The sequence below is a fragment of the Puma concolor genome, chromosome D3 (genome assembly GCF_028749965.1).
Source record: "Puma concolor isolate L17-30 chromosome D3, mPumCon1.1.hap2, whole genome shotgun sequence".
NCBI lineage: Eukaryota > Metazoa > Chordata > Mammalia > Carnivora > Felidae > Puma > Puma concolor.
The window spans coordinates 40,086,666-40,110,797 of record NC_141678.1 but is presented as its reverse complement, the minus strand read 5'-3'; the positions used below and the strand labels follow the sequence as shown (position 1 = coordinate 40,110,797).

Here is a 24,132-nt window from a genome sequence, read left to right as displayed (position 1 = left end):
CCTCTACATGATAGACAGGATGTGGGAACACCACACCCTCTTCAGTGAATCTTCCATGAGCTTTGTCTATCATTGAGAAAAACAGCCTGAAATCAGTTACTATGGTGCTGGATTTGTCGATTCCTTCCTATGGTTGTATGCAATTTTCTCAGAGGGTTGTAGTAAGGATTAAGTGAGGTGACTCAGGTAAGGTGCTTAAGACAATGCCTGGGGAAGGGACCAGGATATGCTGCTCTTAAACATGCCACCTCGGCACAAGGATCACTTTGAGCCAAAGGCACTTGGAAAACCAGGTACAAGAAGAGCATTCTGCATTCTGGCCTCCTCTCTGCTTCCTAAACGCACAAGATCCAACTCCCAAGTGAAAGATGTCCTTCCTGTACCAGCAGAAACATTCTTATCACCAAAGCAGGGAGTGGGGGCAGAAAGAATTCCGCACCAACAGACCTTGTTAAAGTACCTCTTTCCTTCCTCTTACCTCCCTGTGTGGTCTAGTTGTGTTTCCACAATTGCCTCTCTTTGTTCAGCCTACCGTGAAGGCATTGAGGTCCTGCCCCTTCTTTGGCTCTTCATTTCCTTATGAAGGCTCCAGGTCACATTAAACTGACATTAAGTAAATTTGAGTGCTTTTCTCTTGTTAGTCCATTTTGTGTCGATTTAATTCTCAGACCCAGTGGAAGACCCTCAGAGGGAGGAGATAAAATTATGCCTCCCCTCCACTGGCACATACCCAAGTATTGAATATATGTTCGCTATTACGTTTCTAATCACAAAGAAATACCAAGGGTGCCCTCAAATGTACCTTATTTGAGTTACAATCCCCAGATTGTATAGGAGGATAAAAGTATCTCAGTGTTGTTTCAAATGGTATTATCTTTTCCCTAAACTTAGCTATTAAATAAATCAGATACTGAAGGTGAAAATTTGTAGCGCATGATGTTAACAGAACAAGAATCAAGTAAGCTCAGCCAACATGCCTTCCCTCTTTTTTTCTTTTTCAAGTAATTCTTGTCAAGCTGTATCATTTTACTGCATAGTAAATATTGCCTTTGGGTTTTCTTACAGTGTCAACACATGCTAAAATACATGAATTGTGGTAAACTCCGTTCCACTCTACTTATAAAGAAGTCATTCTATCATACAGCAAAGTGTATTTAGGTTTCTTTCATAGAGTACTTAATAGATCCTTTCATTAAAGGTGCCTTCAGTAATAATCGGTCTATACAGAAATAAATTATAGTAATTATTAACAATACCATACACTTACATATTAATATTAAATACATAAAAGATATTAAATAACTAGCTATAGCCATACATACTCCTACTGTGTAAGGAGCAGAGTATCACCACCATCACAACCACTGCTACCCACTGTGTGTGTCTTTCTCTCTCTCCCCCTCTTCCCCTCCCTCCCTCCTTTTGTCCCTCTCCCCCTCTCTCCCTCTCCCCCTCTCCTCCTTTCTCCCCCTCCCCCTCTCCCTCTCTCCCAGGGCTTGAAACAGCCCCATCAGTATGATGACTTTCATCTTGACTGTGATAGGTCTCTAAGACATGGCAAATAAACACAACATTCCACAATTACATTTTCATTATCTTATAGATGTCTGAAATAATCAAAAATACTCAAACAGCACCAGGAGTTCATAGCTCCTCAATTATTTCCGACATGAAAAGAATACAAAAGTAAAAAGTAAGATTTATCTCAAAATGTATTAGCTTGCATGGAAATTACAGAATATTGAAATAGAGGGAAAAAAAAACAATAGGTTTAGGTCTTCTGCTAAGATTGATGAAATATTCTACCAAAACTTTATTGATCTACTCCTATTAAGTAGGCAGATCTGAATTGCTCCTGAGAAAGCACTAAGGTTCATCAATATCCAAATGACAATTCAACCTCAAAAACACTTTAAAAAGAACCAAAAAATATTTATTATTTGCATGAATCCTATAGTAAATTAATCATCTATTGACCAAAATTTGATTTCTTTTGCCTCTGGGTAAAAGGCTGCATCAGACAAATAGGCTATCAAAATTCTTCTATACAGGATAAGAAACAAAAATACAAAAAGGGAATACCTTTTAATTTGCTGGAGTCAGATATAAATCAAGAGTGGACGAACATTTATTCAGGCTAAACCTAGGTCTTGAAGGATCTTTATTGTTTTTTCATAGTTCTTGAATTTTAATTCTGCATGATATTAAAAACATACGAATATTGTGGCTGGGCAATTTGGCAGCCAATCTCCTTTTTTTTTAATTAATTAAAAAAAATTTTTTTTCAACGTTTATTTATTTTTGGGACAGAGAGAGACAGAGCATGAACGGGGGAGGGGCAGAGAGAGAGGGAGACACAGAATCGGAAACAGGCTCCAGGCTCTGAGCCATCAGCCCAGAGCCCGATGCGGGGCTCGAACTCACAGACCGCAAGATTGTGACCTGGCTGAAGTCGGACGCTTAACCGACTGTGCCACCCAGGCGCCCTTAATTTTTTTAATTTGCATCCAAGTTAGCATATAATGTAATACTGATTTCAGGAGTAGAATCTGGTGAGTCATTCCCTACATATAACACCCAGTGCTCATCCCAACAAGTGACGCCCTTAATGACCCTTGCCCACTTAGCTCATTCCTCCACCCACAACCCCTCCAGCAACCCTCAGTTTGTTCTCTATATTTAAGAGTCTGTTATGTTTTGTCCCCCCTCCCTAATTTTATACTAGTTTTGTTTCCCTTCCCTTATATTCATCTGTTTTGTATCTTTAATTCCACATGAGTCAAGTCATATGATATTTGTCTTTCTTTGACTAATTTCACTTAGCATAAAACAGTCTATTCCATCCACGTTGTTGCAAATGGCAAGATTTCATTCTTTTTGACTGCCGAGTAATAGTCCATTGTACATACATACCACATCTTCTTTATCCATTCATCCATCGACGGACATTTGGGCTCTTTCCATACTTTGGCTATTGTTGATAGTGCTGCTATAAACATGGGGGTGCCCATGCCTCTTTGAAACAGCACACCTGTATCCTTGAAGGATCTTTATTTTAATTTCTGCCCAAAGTGTGGCCAGATAACAAGACAAGAGTCAGAATCCAGCTTGTACAAAGTTCATGCTTTGACCCTGAAGGGGTTGCTCTTGATAACAAGGGGCTTGCTCACTGTGTGTAATCATTGGCAATGTATAGAACCAGGTACCCCGTCTAGACACACACAAAAAATTTGCTGAATTTTCCCATTAGTATTGCCAGTCTCAGTTGACTAAACTATGGATACATTTTCTAAACTGTGTTCATTTTTCAGAGTCACAAATAAAAATTTCTTAGCCTGGCAGAGTTACACTGGAGAAGAAGAATGTAATCTTTCACTAACCTCTGAAACCATTGTTTGGGCTCTGGCCAGCTTAGAGACCTGCACAGATCTTTAGATGGATGCGTGTTCAGCATACAAGTGCTAGATATTTTTCTGATTATGTCTAATCTTGAAAGCAACTTTGCAGGTACTACTAACTGCCTCCATTTCACAGATGAAAATGCAAAGGTACGCAGAGCTCATCTTGGTAACAAAGGCGAGAGTTATTAGGTTTTGAAGTCAGGTCTTTCTGTATCCAAAACCCTGCTCCTTCAACTTCACTCTCAAATATGTGCCATTAGTTGACTGACTGACTCATTTGTACTTTCGTGCCTGATTTTAAGCAGCGTTTCATACGATCTGCATCCTGACATCGCAAGATCAAACACTGGAATGAATCCCAGGGACGGTGATCCTAAATCTTTCTTTTTATAATGGGAGTACAATTGAGGTCCAAGGACTCAGCCAAGGACATACAGCAAAGTAAGAGCAAAGATGAAACTATGACTTTGCCTTTAAGCTTAACATTAGGCATGCCATGCCCTAAATTTTGAATTTTCTACTCTTAAATTATGAAATAAACCTTCGAAAATAACTTTTCAAGATTCATGTCATCATCTATTGTTCTTATTTATGCTAATACGTAATCCTAGTAGGCTTTTTCAAGGGTGCATTTCAAAGCTGACATCAGTATAGGACACTTAAGAAGAAAAAAAATATATGGGAACTTGATTTAAAAACATACAGAATACGTTTCACACCGCGCTCTAAAAGTAGGCACCGAGCCCAATTTCTGGAATAAATTAAAGAGTAGGCAGAAAACAGACGGCAGGAACAGTTATTTTAGCAAGAAAAGTAGGATAAATTTACCAAGCCAATCATGGGATGATGTATGCAGATAGAAGATGCAGAGAGAAAATGTGCAACATGAATACATGAACACATTTGAATGCACGAAAGCAAAACCCAGAAAGCACAATTGTCCTACATGTGAATCAACACTCAAATTATGCGGCAGCTGCAAAATTTAAACTCAAGGAAGAGACATTTGCAAAGAAATGTATTAAAAAGATGTGATTTCCTGGTTTCACATACCCAGTGATCTTTTACAAAGTAAAATGTACAATCTTCCCTGATATAAATGACATTTGCCCCCTGTTTTACTCAGTCCAATAGCAAGAAAAGTCTTTTGTGGAAGACTCTGCTTATTAAGGGCACAATACGACTGATGCCAAACACTTGGGTTCTGAATATATAGAGTTATTCCACCTACTTAAATATCTTATGTACTGAGTATGGTCTTATACAATAAGAAGGTTTTCATGTGAGGGAAATTAGTCTTTCCCTAATGGCATATGCCAGAGCAATTTCTTTGCAAGGGATTAAGTTTCTTGTTGAAACTAACTCTTGGCTGCCAAGCCTACCCATCTGTCCTTTTCATCCATCCATCCATGTATCCACCCACTCATCCACCCATCCATCCATCCACCCACCGACCCATCCACTCCCCCATCCATCTACCCACCCATCCTCCCATCCATCAAATATTTACAGGTCTACAAAGTCTATAACATAGAAGGGGAATTGAAAATATATCGCAAAGCTTACTCTTGGGAACTGTATGACATTAAGATGATATTTGACTAGAAGACTCAGTCTGTTCTTAAACTAGTACCCCTTCCCACATTGGCGATGCTGGCAAGTGAGCCCTTTTACTGCAATCAGTCTTTGACTCAAACTACGATGTATTGAATTGCGATGCGTTGAATTGCAGTGTAATTGAATTGCAGTGCCAGCCCGGATTGTTTGTTTTACAGAATGGTGCACAAAGTGAGCCCTCTGGACCAGCAGCATCACCTGGGAACCTGTTAGAAATGCAAACTCTTGGGCCTTATCCCAGACCAATCTATCTTTGAGAGCCCAAATACATTACACTCACTCGTAAGACTTGATAAATTACAGAATTTGCAATATTAGACAATGGTCTAGACCACTGGTAAGGGAAGCCAAGGAATGAGAAGCCGGTGTGAAAACTCAGAATGGCAGGTTTTACATGTTTGGTAAGAAGTTTGGACGATGATGGATCAGTAAACCAGGTAGTATTTTCTGAGCAAAGCACAAACATGATCGGAGTTTTTATTTAGGAAGATTTTAGAGCCCAATGAGACCATGGAGAGGTGACTGCATTGTTCAGATGAGAAGACCAAGCAACTTAATCTTTGATGATTCACGCATTTGTCAGCCTCAAAAGTTACCTGGTACCCATTCACTCAGCTTGCCTTCTTGGGCTCAGGATATGGGTCTTTCTAAGAGATCTCTCTCCAATGCCACAGGGTTCTCTTCATCCCATAGACTGAGTCTGTCTATCCTTTCGTATTTCTGCCTTGCCATCTGCCACTACTTCCTCGGTTCCCCTGCCCTAAGTCTCTCTGCTGTTCCTTCCCCTCTTTTCCCATATTTCATTTCCTTCATTAGGAATCTGCATGCTAATGCACATCAATTTACATGTTTGTTGCTGTTTATTTGTGTAACTCCTTAGAGATTTCACCAACTACACTCCTCCTCTGAACATAGGATCTACTAGGTCACAACACAACCAGAGCCTTCACCTGACTTTACTTAAATCTGCTGAGAATTCGGATTCACCGTAATGTGTTAAATCTGTATCACCAGCTGGCTATCTTTGTAAAATTGTTTTTTGTTTATTTTTGACAGAGAGAGAGAGAGAGGGAGGGAGGGACACAACATGAGCGGGGGAGGGGCATAGAGAGAGGGAGACACAGAATCCGAAGCAGGCTCCAGGCTCTGAGCCGTCAGCCCAGAGCCCAACGTGGGGCTCGAACTCACGGACCGCGAGATCATGACCTGAGCCGAAGTCGGACGCTCAACCGACTGAGGCACCCAGGCGCCCCTACCCGCTGACTATCTTTGTAACATTATGCTCAGACATCCATAATTTAAGTCACACTTTCTGCACAAATGATGACACTGCTAACTAGGTTGTTTCCAAACAGGGAAGACATTAATTGTATTTTTGTGTATCCAGACACCTTCTTGTACATAACACTATCTACAGTGAATATTAAGTGCGGAGATAATGAAATGCTATTATCTTGAACTATTACAACATTTGGGTCATACTTCAAATCTTGTTATGGAAGGTCTCCAATGTACCTGTGGACCAAGATATACCTCTCCCCCTGAACACAGACAATTTATTGATGAAGAAGTTAGTTCTGAAACAGAGTTCACTCTGGTTCCATGACACTTGGATATAACTTCAATGTCTTTACAACACAAAATATTTTCTTCCGGGATGTAGTTCATTTAGAAGGAAACATTTACTTTATGATTTAAAATAAAGTCAAAGGAAGCATAATAGATGTCTCTGGTTCCCCACGTCATGGCCTTTGGTCCATCTCTGATTTCAGCCCCGGCTGCACAGACAGATGGTTTTACGCCAACCTGGGTTCTCCTTACCTTTATAATGCCTACCTCAAGTGGCCACTGAGTGTCTTCCAGCCCCACGTAGTGCCAGCACAGCCCCACATTGAAGGGAAAAAAATCACTGCCTCTGGGAGCAATCCACAACCAATGGGGGAAGGCAGTGAATAAACCTCCTGCTCCAGGCAGAAATTCTGGGAGGTCTCACGCATGCCCATAGTTCCCAGGGAAGCACGCTCCTGCAGTCCACAGGGAGGACTTGTCTGCTCCCCCCTTATTCTGGCTTTGCTTCTTCCCCAACTGATGATGCCTGATCTCTAACTCCCATCCTTGGGATGAGCTCCCTATTTAATCACCACACCCAAATCGTTGTCTCAAGCAGGCAACCCCTAAGAGATGACAGCTTACTTTCAGCAATATTAAGCCCCTTCTGATCAGATGCCATGTATGTGGTATTTCAGATTTGTAAATCATTAAGACCTTTCTTTTTTTCCCTTCTCAAGACTCCGTAATGACAGAAAGAGAGTGGAGATCAGAGCCTTGCCTCACATTCTTCCAGTGTGTTTCTTAGAGCACGTAGATCACGTTGAACACCTTGTACTGATAAGTCCCAACCTGTACAACACCCTAAGACAAATTAAAAGCTGATACTATGCCATCTACCTTCACCATTCCCTGCTTGGCCTAAAGTACAGTATATTGGTCCACGGTCGGGAAAATGACATTTGCCTCATCTGCCTTTCTAGATTAACAGCAGGAATGAAGATTAAACATATGAAACGCATCTTGTCCAGATTCTGTACAACCAACAAGGACTTAAAAATCACAGACCAAACTCAGCAGCCTCTTAATACGTTTGGAGTTACAGGCCAGAAATATTTAAATTCAAAAATCCCATATTATCAAAATAAAGGGAATTGTTTATGTAAGAGAGCTGGAAAAGAAGCTGTAGGCTTATGTCACATAAGGAGAAAGGACACGCTTTTACCTTTGACGATCAGTTTTCCATTTTTCTTGCTTCTAAGGCAGGAAAAGATCCAAACTTTGCAGTTTTTAACTTGATGTTATTCGTGGTAGGTAATGCTCAGCTGTTCTGAAACATAGCGAAACACAACAATTAGATGCAATAGCTAGCCTGAAACAAAGATACCGAAGATCTCTTAAGAAGTACTCTGACAAGCATTAAGTTCCATCATGTGAGAAGAGAGTTCCCTAGAAAATTTACATGACCATGTTTTTGCATGATGTTATGCTTTGTATTTTTGTGCTTTCCAGAACATCCACCACAAAAATAAACACATAAGTAAATGTCGCCACAATAAATAGGTTTGAGAGTCTGCAATCTACTTTTCTATTAACGTTTTTATCTTCTGTAAAAAGCAATAAAATGCATGCGTTAATCTTTTGATTTTGTAAGATACGCGATACATACAAGGCTAGGCATTTCCTGTGCATTATTTGTTTTATCATCACTGCAACTAAGCAGCTGTAAATAAAGGGCTAAAAAGTATCAGTCTTCACAGGGTGGGTCTTCTGACCTCGCAGGAAGACACAAATCACAGCATCATCTTCCCAGGCGCATGACTACAGGCTTGCCGCCGATGCTCAAACCAAACTGTTACCCCTCGTTATTGACGCTTTCTGAAGCAAGTGACAAAATGGAATTGTAACTAGGCCCACAGTTATGGGAGAGGTAACTTTTCCAATCCTATCACATGCTTTAGCCCGAGCTGTGATTTTTCTTCCACATAGAAATGGACTGGTGTCACACACAAAAATAATCTGGTGTTGCGAAGTGTAGATATCAATAGAATTCTGTTTAAGGAATATAATTTGTGGCCCTAGGTAGCATATTAAAAGAGTCTCCGTAGGGAACAAGAAAAATAACAAATCTAAGTATGAAGCAGAGATACAGTGACATTCAGAATTAAAGAACACTGGTGTATTTTTTTTTTTTTACTTTCTAATTATTTATAGGAATTACAGTGCCTGAATGAATATGGAATTCATTTCACAGAAGAGGAATTGGAGGCCAGAAAAGGTGACGTATTTTGCCCAATTTCATTCAGCTAATAGGCACAAAGGCAGAATGACATTCCAGAATCCCTGCCTTGAAGTTCAACCCCTTTAGAAACCCGTAACACTACTTGCTTCCAAAAAGAACACTTGGCATTCAAAAAGATCAGGGCTAACACAATTCCCTGCAGAACTTATCTGAGCACTATGTTGAAAGTGGCAAAGTTGAGAGGTTAAGAATAAGATGCTATGGTGGTAAAATGCGAGAACTACAATAGCACAACAGTATCGTGTATTTTCTTTTTTTTTTTTTTTTTTTTTTTAAATTTTTTTTTCAACGTTTATTTATTTTTGGGACAGAGAGAGACAGAGCATGAATGGGGGAGGGGCAGAGAGAGAGGGAGACAGAATCGGAAACAGGCTCCAGGCTCTGAGCCATCAGCCCAGAGCCTGACGCGGGGCTCGAACTCACGGACCGCGAGATCGTGACCTGGCTGAAGTCGGACGCTTAACTGACTGCGCCACCCAGGCGCCCCAACAGTATCGTGTATTTTCATAGCACATAATACATGTTGGGAACATTATATTTATATATGTATTTCATTTATCCATGTTATAAGAGACAAAAATGATATTCTATTATCAGTAGCTTTCAGGTATAATTATGAGTTGTGGTTTATATAGGATTATCCTAAGTATTTTTCATATTCCAGTAAACCAAATGAACTCTGAAATTTTTCCCTACCTGTATGACAAGTAGATTACTCAAAGAGATAAAAAAAAAGTTAATATTAAAACAAAGAACTGACCATTTATTCATTTGTGTTATTTACTGCGCATCTGTTTTGTACTAGGTATTCTTAATTTTCTACAGAAACGAAAGGAAAAGATTATGCAATTTCTTAAAAACATACCCAGATATACAATAAGAAATCAGTTTTATCGCAACTGGAATCTTTTCTAAGTTAGATAATATTAATGTCAACACATATTGCAAACATTGGGATGTGTCTCAAATGCCATCTAGTCTAGTGATTCCCAAGAATGGTTGAACATCACAATCATCTGGAAAGCTGCAGAAAAATACAAATTACAGAAGGTCATGCAAGATCTATTAAATCAGACTATTCATGAGTAGATTCAGGGCATTTGCATTTTGAGCTGGGAGCCCAGTTTATTCTCGTGATCATGCACGTTTTGGAAACCTACTGACTCTTTCTTGCCTAATCTCCTTATTATACAGACAAGAAAACTGAGGCCAGGGAATGACTTGCCCAAGGCATTTACTCCTTGGTAACAGAGGTGAAGTTAGAATTCAGAATTCTGGATTTGCTGGTACTTTTGTTTTTCTTTTTCATTTCTTGTTTTCCTTTACTCCAAGGGTTCTTCTTTTATTCTTTCTTGTTCTTTCCTATCACCAAGTAACCAATATTGAGTCCCTACATCTAAGAATGAGCAAAAGTAAAGTCAAACAAGGAAACAAATCAACAAAAAACCAAAGTGGGAATTTGAACTTAAGCTGTTTGATTCAGTAGTGCGCTTTCTCCACTGTGTCACTGAGTTCTATAGTCATCTACTTTTTTTTAATGCCTATTTATGAGAGAGACCATGAGCAGAGGAGGGGCAGAGAGAGAAGGGGACAGAAAATCCAAGTGGGCTCTGTGCTGACAGCAGTAAGCCTGATGAGGGGCTCAAACACACGAACCTGAGATCATGACCTGAGTCCAAGATGGACGCTCAGTAGACTGAGCCATCCAGGCACTCCTACAGTCATCTACTTTTGACGTTTATTTGGGATGACTGGGTGGCTCGGTCACTTGAGCATCTCTTCATTTCAGCACAAGTTATGATCTCACGGTTTGTGGAATCGAGCCTTACCTTGGGCCCCATGCTGACAGCATGGAGCCTGCTTGGGGTTCTCTCTCTACCTCTCTCTCTCTCTCTCTCTCTCTCTCTCTCTCTCAGAATAAATAAACTAAAAAAAATTATTTCTTGAGAGAGAGAGTGAGAGAACTTGTGGGGGAGGGACAGAGAGAGAGAGAGGGAGATAGAGCAGGCTCCACCTGATGCGGGGCTCGACCTCATGAACCATGAGATGGTGACCTGAGCCAAAGTCAAGAGTCAGACACTTAACCAACTGAGCCACCCAGGCGTCCCATAGTCATCTATCTTTAGACTGTCTACTCAATCCCTTTCTCTGCATTCCCCAACTTTGAAAGGTGTCCTCTGTCAGCTGTTTGTCCCTGAGTCCTGATCCATGGCCATTGCTCACCCAGACTGGGCTTCTCATCTGGGACTAGGAGATTACAGTCTTATTTAGGTGAAAGAGTTATGGCTGCAGCGTGGTTACCACGTCTCTTATGGGCAGAGGGAGCCAATACTGGTAACCGGTGGAAAAGGTGAGTGAAAAAGACACTCGTGGAAGAGGGAGTGAGAACTCTCCCAACTCACCTGCTTCCTACTCACCGGTCTTTGTTTTTTCCTGTGGCTTCCACGAGCTCATAGAGCCTTATGACCCATTGTATTTTAAATAGTTAAAATTATTTAGTTTTAATATTTTTGACTTCTACTGGGTCAAGTTGGTTACATTCCTTGACTCTGCCGCTACAGTCCTGACTAATACACCTCTTATCATTCATGTTATGTAAGTTACTGTATAAGCCAGTTACTTTCGTTACATCATTTTAAGAGGTTCATTTAAAAAAATATTGGCTGGGAGTGTGGAGAAAGGGGGATGGAGGCTATAAATGTATGGCATTTTATGGAATGCTGATATTTTCATAAAGTACATGTTTTACAGTCTGATAAAGGGGAAACGTCCAGAGGAGAGAGCTCTCTCTTAATCTCAGCTTTGCCTTGTAGAAGACTTCTGAGTTGTGAAAGATACCTAGCCTTTCTGAGTTTCCATTTCCTCACTGAAAATGGAGACAAGGAAACCTACCTTAGTCAGGTTAGTACAAGGAATAAATGAGAGCATTTGTGCATTCACTCATTTACTCATAACTCATTCATTTCCCAAAGATTTATTGAGCATTTACCATATGCCAGGCACTATGGGAGGTGCTTGGAATAATGACCATTTCATTTTAGGGAAAGTGAGTGGATAGAAAAAAAAACCCAATAATCACCATGGTGAAGGAATAGAGTATTTTAGAAGTGAATCATGCTGCTGATGTAAGAAAAATAGACTAAATTAAGGAGGATCAGGAGTACAAGGGTTGGGGGCTATTGGGAGGTGAGGGCACCTCACTAAGAAAGTGAATGATGTGAGGGAGTGAGTCATGTGCAAGAGAAGGGTGTTCCAGGCGCAAGGAACCACCAAGGCTAAGGCCAGAAGGTGGGGGTATGCTCAGTTGTTCTTGAAATTGTTAGGAGGTCAGTGGGGATGGAGTGAAAGGACAAGGTGAAGAGTAGTAGAAGAATGTGGAGTTAAGTGGGACGTGCTGCGGAGACGTGGATGGAGGGATGGCTCAAGGGCAGCTCAAGGCTTTTTGGCTCTCACTCTGTACACGAAATGGGGGCTGCTGTGGGAGTTTGTGCTTAGAATTGACATCACTTATGTTTCAGCAGGCTCATCCTGGCTGCCGGTTGGGAATAGACCACAGCGGGGGTCAAGATAGAGGCAGAAGGAAAGCTTGTAGAGAGATGCCATGTTGGCTCAAACTCAGGTAGAGCTGGTGAGGGGTGGTCAGTGGTCAGTCATGCTGGGTGAGCAAGAGGATCTCCTGATGTATCACACGGAGGGGGTAAACCAAGAGGGAGACAAGGATGGCCCCAAGGTTTCTGGCCTAAGTGACCAGAAGAGTGCACTCACCATTACTTGAGAGGCAAAAGGCTGTGGCTACAGAAGATTGGGGGGAAAGAGGATGAGGTTCCTTCGGCCATACTGATTTTGAGAGGTCAGTGCCCAGTGGGCTTGCCATGTAGGTAGTTGGATATGCAATACTGGAATACGGGAGAGAAGTGTGGCTGGAGCTTGCATTAAAACCTTCCAGAAGACTTTCTAGCCTAGCATATGTGGCTGCTGATATTCTTATTGTTACCTACCATAGTGATTATGAAGGGGGTCAGACAAAATCATATATGCACAGCACAGTATCTGAGAATTCAAACTCAATGTATTGTAATTCCCTTCTGTCTCCCACCTTTACTTCCAAATATTTCATTCTCTATTGACTAGAAGAGGGAGTCTATTGTTTTCTGTGAAAAAAAAATCCATTTTCCACAAGACATAATAAAAAAAATCCTATTTTATACTTTGGCAGCCCTTTGAAAAATACTGCAACAAATAATCTTCTGATAAAATATTAACAATAGTACTCAGTAAGTCATGAAGTAGAACTTTCAGGTGGTGAGGTAAATTTTGATTCGGGCATGAGCTGAGAAGATCTAAGGGAAAAATGAAAACAGGACTGAAATAATCCGTGGATCTGTAAGTCCCTCAATATCTCTCAAACCTCCCTGGATTTTTGGCAGTGATTAGCAGTCTTTCAGAATCAAGAAAATGCAGAAGTGTAGGAAAGGTGATTACTCCAACTGTGGGTCCTAGTCTGAGGAAGCACATTTGCCTGAAGGCACATCTGGGGACCACTGGAAATTGAGAGAATGAATTCTCTCAAGTATAAAAGTGTATCTTTGAAATGGGTTTCTTAATTTGTAAACGTTCCACGTCTTCCATTGAACAAATTTTAACTTAGAAACCCTCCCAGTTGGAACCCTCTTTTATAGATGAGGCTAATGAGGACTAGGGAGGTGATGTGGCATGCCTGAGGCCACAGCTAGCCGGTACAGCAAGGCCAGGACCAGACCCTAGGCCCTTAACTCTCAGTATAGCTGTCTTTCCACGCAGCTTCTCTTCAGCTTTTTTTTTTCTTCTTTTCTTCACTCAGTTACCGCTAATCAGTAGCACCGTGTCCGTGAGGTCTCGCATCTTATCTTAAACATTTTACTGAAAGCTTATAGTCCATAAAACAGTGCGCTTGTTTGAAGACAAAGTTAAACTATCTATCTGCCTCCTGGGCCCCTCACTCCTGCAGAAGATGACGTAAGAATCGATTTTGGAACAAGGTCTGCACTTATTCCGACCCACCCTAGGTCTGAGACAGTGTTCGATCACATAAAAAGTAAGAGGACTAGTTACTTTCGCCTTCTTTTGCAGATCACATTGCTAATTGACTCATCCTTTGGGTATAGAAAACTTCAAGGCAGGGCTGGATGCATGCGTGTGCAACTTGGACAACTGCCCAGGAGCCCATGTTCAGAATAGCCCCGCACTTAATTCTTTAAAAATGTGAACCAGTGTTTTTGCGGGCGAGGTACAAGTGGAACGTGTGGGTAAGGAGGGGTGCACAACATTCATGCCCCCAGCCATCCCTCGCTGCCTCATTTGCATATAATGTGCATGATGGTGAATTCTCTTGGGCCCATAATTCCTGGACATTCAGCAAGGTTCTGTATGAGCGAGGTTAAGTGTGCTCTGTCTGTGACTAAGTGGGGAAGGTGACAGTCCCAAAAAGTTTTGCTTTCCACTGGAAGCAGAATTTGCTTTGAACTTCACATGAAGGCAATGATGTTCCAAGAAACATAGATAACAAGTGATGGGGTTCAGGGCAGGTCACCCTCAAATACGCCACTTTGGCATATTGATTATTTTGAATTAAAGTTACTTGGGATAACGCCAGTACAAGAAGGACACTCTGACCCTCCTCCGTCCCCGGAAAGCAGGAAATAAACGTCCCATGTGAATGACACCATGAGGTAAAGAGACATCCTTATCAGCAGAGACAGGGAATCCAGGGACGAGAAGGCTGTAACAACAAACCCTGTTGTTTCTTCACTAATTTCCTACCTGAAGCCTAAACTTCTTTTTGTCAATTCTTCATGAACTTACTGTTTCTTTGTCTAAAAGGTACAAAAGCTGGCTGGTTTGGCCACTTCTTTGAGTCTCATATTTTTGCAGGCTCCTGTATGCATGCAATTGAATTTGTCTTTCTCCTGCTCATCTGTCTTCTGTTGATTTAATTATTAGACCAGCCAAAGAACCTAGAACGGACAGAGGGAAAAGTTTTCCTCCCCCAAACAAGAAATCCTGTTGTATCCTTCATTTTATTTTATTTTATTTTATTTTATTTTATTTTATTTTATTTTATTTTATTTTATTTTATTCTATTCTATTCTATTCTATTTTATGTTTGCTCCCTTGAATTAGTAGGCTGCTTATGTTGAAAACAAAGAGATAAAAAGAGAAAGAAAGGGAAAACCATAGTTCTTTTTGCTACAGTCCTTCCTTACTCATCAGTGAGCCAAAGGGAGTGTGTTGGTAAATGGTACATGTATCACGAAGTGAATAAAAATGGTAGAGATCTGTATAGTGTTTCCACCGTTCTGGTAAGACCAACATACATATGCATGATCCGTGACGTACAAATTCTGGTGACCGCATGTAAGTTAAACAGTCCCGTGTTTGTATTACGCACTGTAAAGATGGATGGTAAAATGCACCCTGGTAATTTAAACTTTGATTTTTTTCTTTATCTGGAGCTACGTTAAATAAATTAAAACAAAGTTAAATAAATTAAAACAAACAAACAAACACTATGATCAGTTGAGAGAGAGATGGCAAATAAAAGAGACCAGTTTTATACTTGAGTACATTTAACAACTCTTGTCCTGCTTTCTGAACAGGGCCCTGCATTTTCAGTTTGCTCTGGGCCATGCTAATTCCATAGCCATCAACATTCACCCTATTGTAATGAACTAGCACAGACTTTAGCAAGTGCTTCAAGCATTATCAATTTACAGTTTAAGTAGCGTATGTAGGATTTTTGGCAATGGAAAATCTGCTTCTGAAAATCCTAGTATGATTATAAACCAAATTAATCTCATCTCTGTTCTCATCAAATCTCCTAAGGTCTTTCCCTTCCCTCCCAAACGATTTCTTGGACATCTGACCAAAGTTCCTAATTTGAGCCAATCCACCTCAGAAGTCCCTTGGTCTTTGATTTAATTCAATTTCTAATTTAATTTAATTTTAATCTTCCATTTGAAACTCCACTGCCTTCAAGGTCAAATCCTCAGTTGGTGAAGAGAGAAAAGTCAGTGAAAAAAGTAATTTACTTTAAAGTGTGAGTAATAGAGCCACCTGACATGTTTGAGGGATATTTAGATTTTAAAGGAGCACTTAGTTAAGTCTAAAGGACCTTAATGTGAAAGAAACAATGCTTCTAAAGGAGAAAACTTTCTATTACTCTCTGCCAAGAGAGCCCTTCAACTCAATGCTCTTAAAAGAAAGGGCTGTGTTCCATTTCTCAACAACCACACATGATTTTTTTAAATGGGGTAACTTATGCTCATATGTACCAAGATTTTTCCAGTCAGTTGGAAAAGACCTCAGTATCATGAAATATACAGGCTTATTTCATGTCTCTTTTTAGCTCACCAAAAAGAGGGGTGCCTGGGTGGCTCAGCTAGTGAAGTGTCGACTCTTGGTTTCCGCTAAAGTCATGATCTCACAGTTTGTGGGTTTGAGCCCCATATCAGGCTCTGCACTGGCAGCTCAGAACCTGCTTGGGATTCTCTCTCTCTCCCTTTCTCTTCCCCTCCCCACTTGCGCTGTCTCTCTCTCTCTCTCTCTCAAAATAAATAAATAAATAAACTTTAAACCTCACCAAAAAGAAATGTACTTTAAAACGTGTAGTAGTAAGAGACAGCCTTCCTTTAATTTTCTTTATGAATCTGACCTCTCTGTTCTTCCAATTCCATCCCCTATCAGTCTGTCTGCGGTGGCTTTGCAGCTTCAGGAGCTTAGCTAAAGGACTCTCTTTGCAGAATTTTTAAGGCATTGCCTCCCTACCCCAACTCACTTCCCTACAGACAAGATGAGTTGGGGCTCCCTGGTGAACAGAAGTTAGGTAGTGACGCATTGGGATATCACGGCTGTTGCCCTGGTACAAAAAGATTGACGGTCTATTCACAACTTTGGGAGCACTATTTAGAATTACCTCCCAATCCGTGTGGAAGGAGACTAAAAGACCTTTTCCATTGAGCTTATCTTTTTTGGTTAAAAGGATCATCACTTGAGAATAAATTGGAGACTGCAGTATTTATTGTCAATGCCTTAACTGGGGGCTTTCAACATCTTGCATCTGGATAGAATTTCTTCCCTCCAATCTCAAAGCTTTACTATGTTTGTTTCTAAGCAGTTTTCTTTTAAAAAAATTACAGTAGACGATCTTACTCTATTTGGCTTTAGTGAATTCACATTGCTTTCTCTTCACTCGTTGGGCTGAGAGCCTTCCGCATTTCTTTTTTAATTCCACCCCCAGGTCCCCTTGATGGACTTGATGAAACACAGTAAGAGTGGCCACATTTATTGAGGGCTTACTATGTGCCATCATCGCTCTAACTAAGCTCATTACGTGGATTGTCTCATTTAAGATTCACAATAGCTCTATGGGGTAGGTGATAGTATCATCACCCTTTTACAGGGGAGAATGAGAGGCAGAGAGAAGAGATGGACCAAATTATGAGGCTGGTAAGTAGGGGGTGCCACGGCACAGACCCACAAGTCGGCCTGGGCCATGCACTCTCCCAGGATTTCACCTCTCAGTGCTTATTTTTCATGAATTCATTCTCACTCATCTGTCTAATTCCTTTGTATCAGCCAGTATGTAAGGCTTCCAAAGCTGACCATGTCCTGGGAACTTGAAATACCTTGCTTCATTTAGATATGATCATTATCCCCTTTTACAGATGCCAAAAGTGAGACACGAAGAGATTAAATTACTTGGCCCAAATCTCAGAAAATTTTACAGCCAGGATTTAAATCTAGTTCTATCATTAAGTTATGTTTCACTCTTCTGTGTCAGATTTCATTTTGCTCATTCATAAAAGTGAGTTTTCTAAGCCAAAGTATAGAAAAGCATTATTATTATTATTATTATTATTATTATTATCATCATCAAATTGGTGATGAGTTCGACTGGTAGAGCCAAATTTAGTAGCCAGAGACCAAAGTCTTAGTTCCAAGCCCAGATATGCCAGTTGGCAACAATGCTTCCACTGCAACCGCAACTTTGTTTCTAGCCAGTCACTTCCCAGAGGCATGTTACTAATCACGAATCCTTGAATTGTGCACATTCCGACATGGACTGAACTTTATCATTCATCAAATCTAATTGTTTCATTTCACAGATACAAAAGCACACACAGTTGCAGGAGAACACCTGAGATCGCACAGCAAATTAGTAGCAGAGCTAGGACAATAACGTAGATTTCCTGACATTAAATCTGACGTCTTCATCCCATCAACAAAGGCAGCCTATACTGGCTATTTTTTTCACAGGGTCTTAAAAAACTGTGTTCATACTTTCAACAGATATTGAGTGGCTCCTATGTCCCATACACTATTCTAGGTTGCTAGGGACAGGACAGCAAACAAAAAATATAAGTTCCAAATAAATGGATGGATGAATGAATGAATGAATCAATAAATTAATTAATTAATAAAAAGGAGGGTGGCGCCTGGGCAGCTCAAGTCGGTTAGGCATCGACTTTGGCTCAGGTCATGATCTCACGGTTCGTGAGTTCAAGCCCTGGGTCGGGCTCTGCGCTGTCAGCTCGGAGCCTGGAGCCTGCTTTGGATTCTGTGTCTCCCTGTCTTTCTGCCCTTCCCCCGCTTGCACTCTCTCTCTTTCTCAAAAATAAATGAAACATTAAACAAAATTTAGAACAAAAAATATAAATTCCTGCCCTCATGGAGCTTTACAACCCAGCACTGTGATGGTGAAATGTCCTGAAGATTCAAGTGATAAAATGTTACATGAATTGAAGTTATTTTGAATTTAATCGCCGATAAAGGTGATTGTTTAAACAGCAAGGGCTTGAACTATGGATGATCCAAAGCTATAATGTCTCAGGGACAGAAAAGCTTATTATTCTGTATAATAACTTGTACAAATAATCAAAATTCTGTCATGACACACAAACAGGGGTGGCGTGGGTTGTGTGGTACAAATGGAAAGGTGGAGAAGCTAAGTAACATCCATGCTCTCAAACAGCTTAAGCTGAGGGTAGTCATTGTAGATGAGGGGAAAGCATTTCCCCTCAATTTAAACTTCTTTAAGTAAATTCCGTAACATTTAAAAAATTATCTTTCACTCTATGACAGTTAAAAATCATTCTCCATAGCTGCTGAGAATTAACCCTATAATTAGGTGAGTAATCTGAAATCCCCAAACCCCAGTTAAATTTTCTGAAATCGATCTATTTCACGTCTTTTTTAAAACGATGTCCACCATATTTTGTGTCAACCTGTTCAGCGGCAGAGAAATAACAATAATAAAATGTAAATATGCCTCTAAATCAAGATACGACCTCATCCTCTTGCCAATAATTAGTATAATGAAGTAACAAAATTGAGCTCTTGGTCCACAAAGGCTGGCTGCATTTCCTATTAGTCTGAATAGAAACAGCCACCCTAAAGCTATTTCATAATGGAAAACGGAAAGCAGTGCAGTTTCAAGTACCAAACTAAGCCTATTCTTTAATTACAGTATTTTGCAATGTCAAAATACAGCATTATCTAATATAACCAGGGTTTTAAGAAATACAGTTACGCTTGAAGCGGATAGACTATGCTTTGGTGTCTTCCAAGATAGTAAATGCTTCATTCTGACTCCCCCACTTAATAAGTATGTCAAGTAGATGTGGCTGCGACCATGTGTCCTGAAGGCTCTGCCACTGAGGGATAACTCAACTAAAACATGGTGACTACAATCCAGCGACAGGAAGACATGAGAGTCCAAAATAGAACTTATCGTTATACATTTATAACCAACTTTGCTCATATACTGGTCTAAGTACTGAACTGCTAAGGATGCATATATCCACCATTCTTAACTTCGGAGAGGTAAACACATAAGAATTCACACTCAGAAAATATTCTGAGTGGCGACTGCTGGGAGAAAAATCTAAAGGGTTAGCGATTACGTGAACTACCTTTCATTATTCGTCCGTACTCCTCACGGGGCCTCCCGAAGACCCAGTGAGGGAGACATGTTTTGTGTGGCCAACTTAGCTAACCTACATGAAAGTCTGCCATCAACTCTACAGTTCCCAGATAGTGCCATTTGTGGTGGCGTAATTTCTTTGGTTTCTTCTTTGGTTACTTCAGTAGAAATAAATTATGCACATACTCTCCAAAGGTAATGCCACCACAATAATATGTCTGCTAAAGTAGAGTGCAATGATGCCAGCTTTCACGATAATTAGGTGAGACTGTCTATTCCAGGCAAGTCAATGAACAGGAAGATAGGGACCTTCTTTTTCTTTCCTTTACCTCCATCATGGATAGGAATTCGATAGGGCCATCCCTTGAAAATGCTAGGAAAGAGACTCGTTTTGTCTTCAGCACCTTGTGTCTTTTTTTTCAACTTTTTTTTCTTCGTCTTTTTTTTTCATCTTTTTTTTACGTCTCTTTCCCATTTTTATACCTTCTTTTTCAGATATTGTTATTCGAGTTTCCTTCATTAAAACTCTAACACTTGGCAGTAAGTGGCCCAGCCCAGAAAGCCTCTTTGTGCCTGCAGACCTCAGACCTCTTCCTTACTGAGAGGGGTCCAAAGACCTGGCCATCAAAACCCATTTAACTCCCTCAGGCAGTGCCAGCAGCGGCCAGTGAACAGGTCCAGCAGCATTAGATAAACCTAGCTGACCAAAATAACAATGCGAAGACACTGAAAAATAAATTGCCATTGGAATCACGGTCCACAAAAGTAGCCATTCTTAACTAAAACTGTGACTGCCTCCAACAATAATAAAAACATAAAATTAAAAGCACCCTGGGTCTCCTAACTTAAACAGACAAAATGTTCAGGCTACAAAAAAAGATCCCTTGCCATACCAAAAATTAAGACAAGTCTCAACTTAAATGGTAAAGACAATCAACTGATGTTAACATTGAGATGAGTCAGATGGTTGGAATATCAGACAAGGATTTTTAACAGCCATCGTGTAACTGTTCCCATCAATCAGCTACAAAATCTTCTGGAACATATAAAAAATAGAAACTTTCAGCAAAGATACGGGAGTTATAAAAAGAACCAAATGGGAAGTATAGAACTGAAAAAATATGTGAATAGAAATAATAATAATAATTATAGTTATAATAATAATAGTAATAATAATAAATTTGGTGGATGAACTCAAAAGAAGAGTGAAGAGTACACAGGACAGATCCCTTGAATCCACCCTATCTGAACAACAGGGAAAAAATCAGATACTTTAAAAATGAACAGAAACTTCAGATGCCTGTAGGACAATAACAAAAGGTCCAACCTTCATATCACTGGGGTCTCAGAAAGAGGTAAGAAAAATAGTGGCTGAATGCTTCACACATGTGGGTAAAATAGACACATGCACAGACTTATGGAGCTGAGAAAACTCCCAACAGGCAAAAGCCACAGAATTAGGGATGCCTGGGTGGCTCAGTTAAGCAACCGACTCTTGATTTTGGCTCAGGTCATGATCTCGTGGTTTGTGGGATCGAGCCCTGAGTCAGGCTCTGTCCTGACAGCATGGAACCTGCTTGGGATTCTCTCTCTCCCTCTCTCTCTGCCCCACCCCTGCTTGTGTGCATACTCTCTTCTTGAAAATAAATAAAATAAATTTTAAAAAGCCATAGAAATATACACCAGTCCACATTATAATGAAACTTCGGAAAATGAAAGCCAAAGAAAATACCTGAAAGGCAACCAGAGAGAAACAAGCATTTCTAATCACTTAAACACCAATTTGAAAGACAGCATATTTCTCATTTGAAACCATGGAGTATAGAAAGAAGCGGCAAGGCATTTTTTTAAATGAGGAAGGAAAAGAAATGTCAACTATTCAGGAAAACTATTCTTCAGGAATGCAGAGGAAATGGAGACATTAATTTTTTATTCCATTTTTGTTTTGTTTTATACACACAGACACATACATAAAGTTGTATCAGACACACTATAAACTTTTTTTCAATTAAGACATTTCCTGTATAAAGAAAAATTCAAAGAATTTGTCACTAACAAATCTATTCTTAAAGTCTAACTTCAAATAGAAAGGAAATTAAAAAGGGGCACCTGGGTGGCTCGGTGGGTTGAGCTTCCAACTCTGGGTTTTGGCTCAGGTCACGATCTCCCTAAGCTCAAGCCTCGAATCAGGCTCTGTGCTGACAGTGTGAAACCTGCTTGAGATTCTCTGTCTCCCCCTCTTTCTCCCTCTAACTTGTGCTTTCCCTCTCAAAATAAATAAATATTAAAAAATAAAGAAGCTTTAAAAACAGAAAGGAAATTGTAAAAAAAAGAATCTCAGCACATAAGAAGAAACAAGGAAAAGAGCAGAAAGCCAGATATGTACAATCCTACTTATGAGTTTGAGAAATTAATCTGATGGTTGAAAAAATACAATAGTAGAGTAATCTGACACTTAAGAAAATGATACCTAAAAGCGTGGAAAGTAAAAGGACATAAACACAAGTGCGATTTCCACACTCAAAGTGGTAAAACGTTGGTATTAGTAGACTGTGTTACGTTACAGACCTATGTTGTAATACCTAGTGTAACCACTATAGACACGCTGCAAACAGGTATACTCCAAACCACTAGGGCAAAAAGATTTTCCAATCATGTGCACGGTAACACATTCATTCCAGAACAAAAAGAATGCCTACACACCAACAACGACAAAATCAAACAACCCGACTGAAAAACAGGCAAAGGACTTGAGTACACATTTCTCCAAAGAATATGTACAAATGGCCCCAAAGCACATGAAAAGATGATCAGCATCACTCATCACTAGGACAATGCAAAGCCAGACCACAATGAGATACAATTTCACGTCCATTAGGTCGTCCATCATAAAACAAACAAAATAGAAAATGTGTTGGTGGTGATGTGGAGGAATTGAACTAGTGTGCGTTGTCGGTGGGGCTCAATAGCAGAAACAAACAAACAAGCAAACAATACAATTAGAAATGGGAGAGGAACTGAATAGACATTTTTCCAAGGAAGACTTACAAATGGCCAACAGGTATGTTAAAAGGTGCTCAAATCGCTAACCATTAGGGAAATGCAAATCAAAACCACGATGCGGTATATTCTCACAACTGTTAGAATGGCAATCACCAAAAACACACGGGCTACCAAGTGTTGGTGAGAATGTGGAAAAAAGGAAATTCTCGTGCATCATTGGCGGGAATGTACATTGGCACAGCCACTATGGAAACCAGTATAGAGGTTCCTCAAAAGGTTAATCATGGAACTTCTAGAGGATCCAATAATCCTACTCTGGCTATATATCCAAAGGAAATGAAACAGGGTCTCAATGAGATATCTGCACTGCTGTGTTTATTGCAGCACTATTCACAATAGCAAATACACAGAGGTTACTATTAGAGATACCCCCAGATTATTATTTGGCTACAAGAAGTAAGAAAACTCTGCTATTTGTGACAACATAGATGGAACTTGAGGGCATTATGCCAAATGAAATAAGTCAAAGAAAAAGACAAATACTGTTTGATATCACTTATATGCGGAATCTAAAAAAGCCAAACTTATAAAAACATACAGAGATAGATTACCAGGTGCTGGAGGTGAGAGGGGTGGGGAGAGGTTGGTCCAAGAGCATATATTTCCAGTTATAAGATGAATATATCCTGAAGATCCAACGTACAGCATTATTATTATAGTTAACAACACTGTATTGTATGCTTGAAAGACTGCTACAAGAGTAGATCTTAAATGTCGTCACGACAAAAAGGAAATGGCAATTATGTGATGATGGCGGTGTGAGCTATCATTTGGCAATACAGAAGCATCAAATCAACATGTTGTAAATCTTAAATTTATACAGGGTTACAACATGTCAATGTTATCTCGATCAAGCTAGAAATAAAACACAAAACATGCAATAAATCAAATCCAATAAAATGGTACAGCTGCTATAGAAAACAACATGGTGCTTCCTCAAAACCTAAGCATAAAATTACCATCTGATCCATCAAGTTCACTTCTGGAATATAACCAAAAGATTTGAAAGCAGGGGCTCACACATACAACTGTACGCCCATGTTCACAGTAGCTTTATTCTCAATGGCCAAAAGGGGGAGACAACTCAAATGTCCCCTGGCAGGTGTATGAATAAACAAAACACAGTATACATAAAATGGAACATTATTCAGCTTTGTTGAATCCTGATACGTGCTATAACATGGATCAACGTGGAAGACATAATGCTAAGTGAAATAAGCCAGACACAAAATGACAAATAT

At 40.0% G+C, this 24,132-nt stretch overlaps 1 protein-coding gene across 5 annotated transcripts in view; it reads right to left on the bottom strand.

Moving 5' to 3' along the window:
- Positions 1–24,132, bottom strand: part of DLGAP1 (DLG associated protein 1) — a 904,837-nt gene that overhangs the window by 589,938 nt on the left and 290,767 nt on the right. For 4 of the 5 annotated variants that reach the window (XM_086682542.1, XM_086682543.1, XM_086682539.1 and 1 more), the window contains exon 3: positions 7,792–7,896. The gene's annotated coding sequence lies outside the window, so the exon portion shown is untranslated. The remainder of the gene's footprint in view (positions 1–7,791; positions 7,897–24,132) is intronic. The other variant, XM_086682540.1, reaches the window with a different exon arrangement.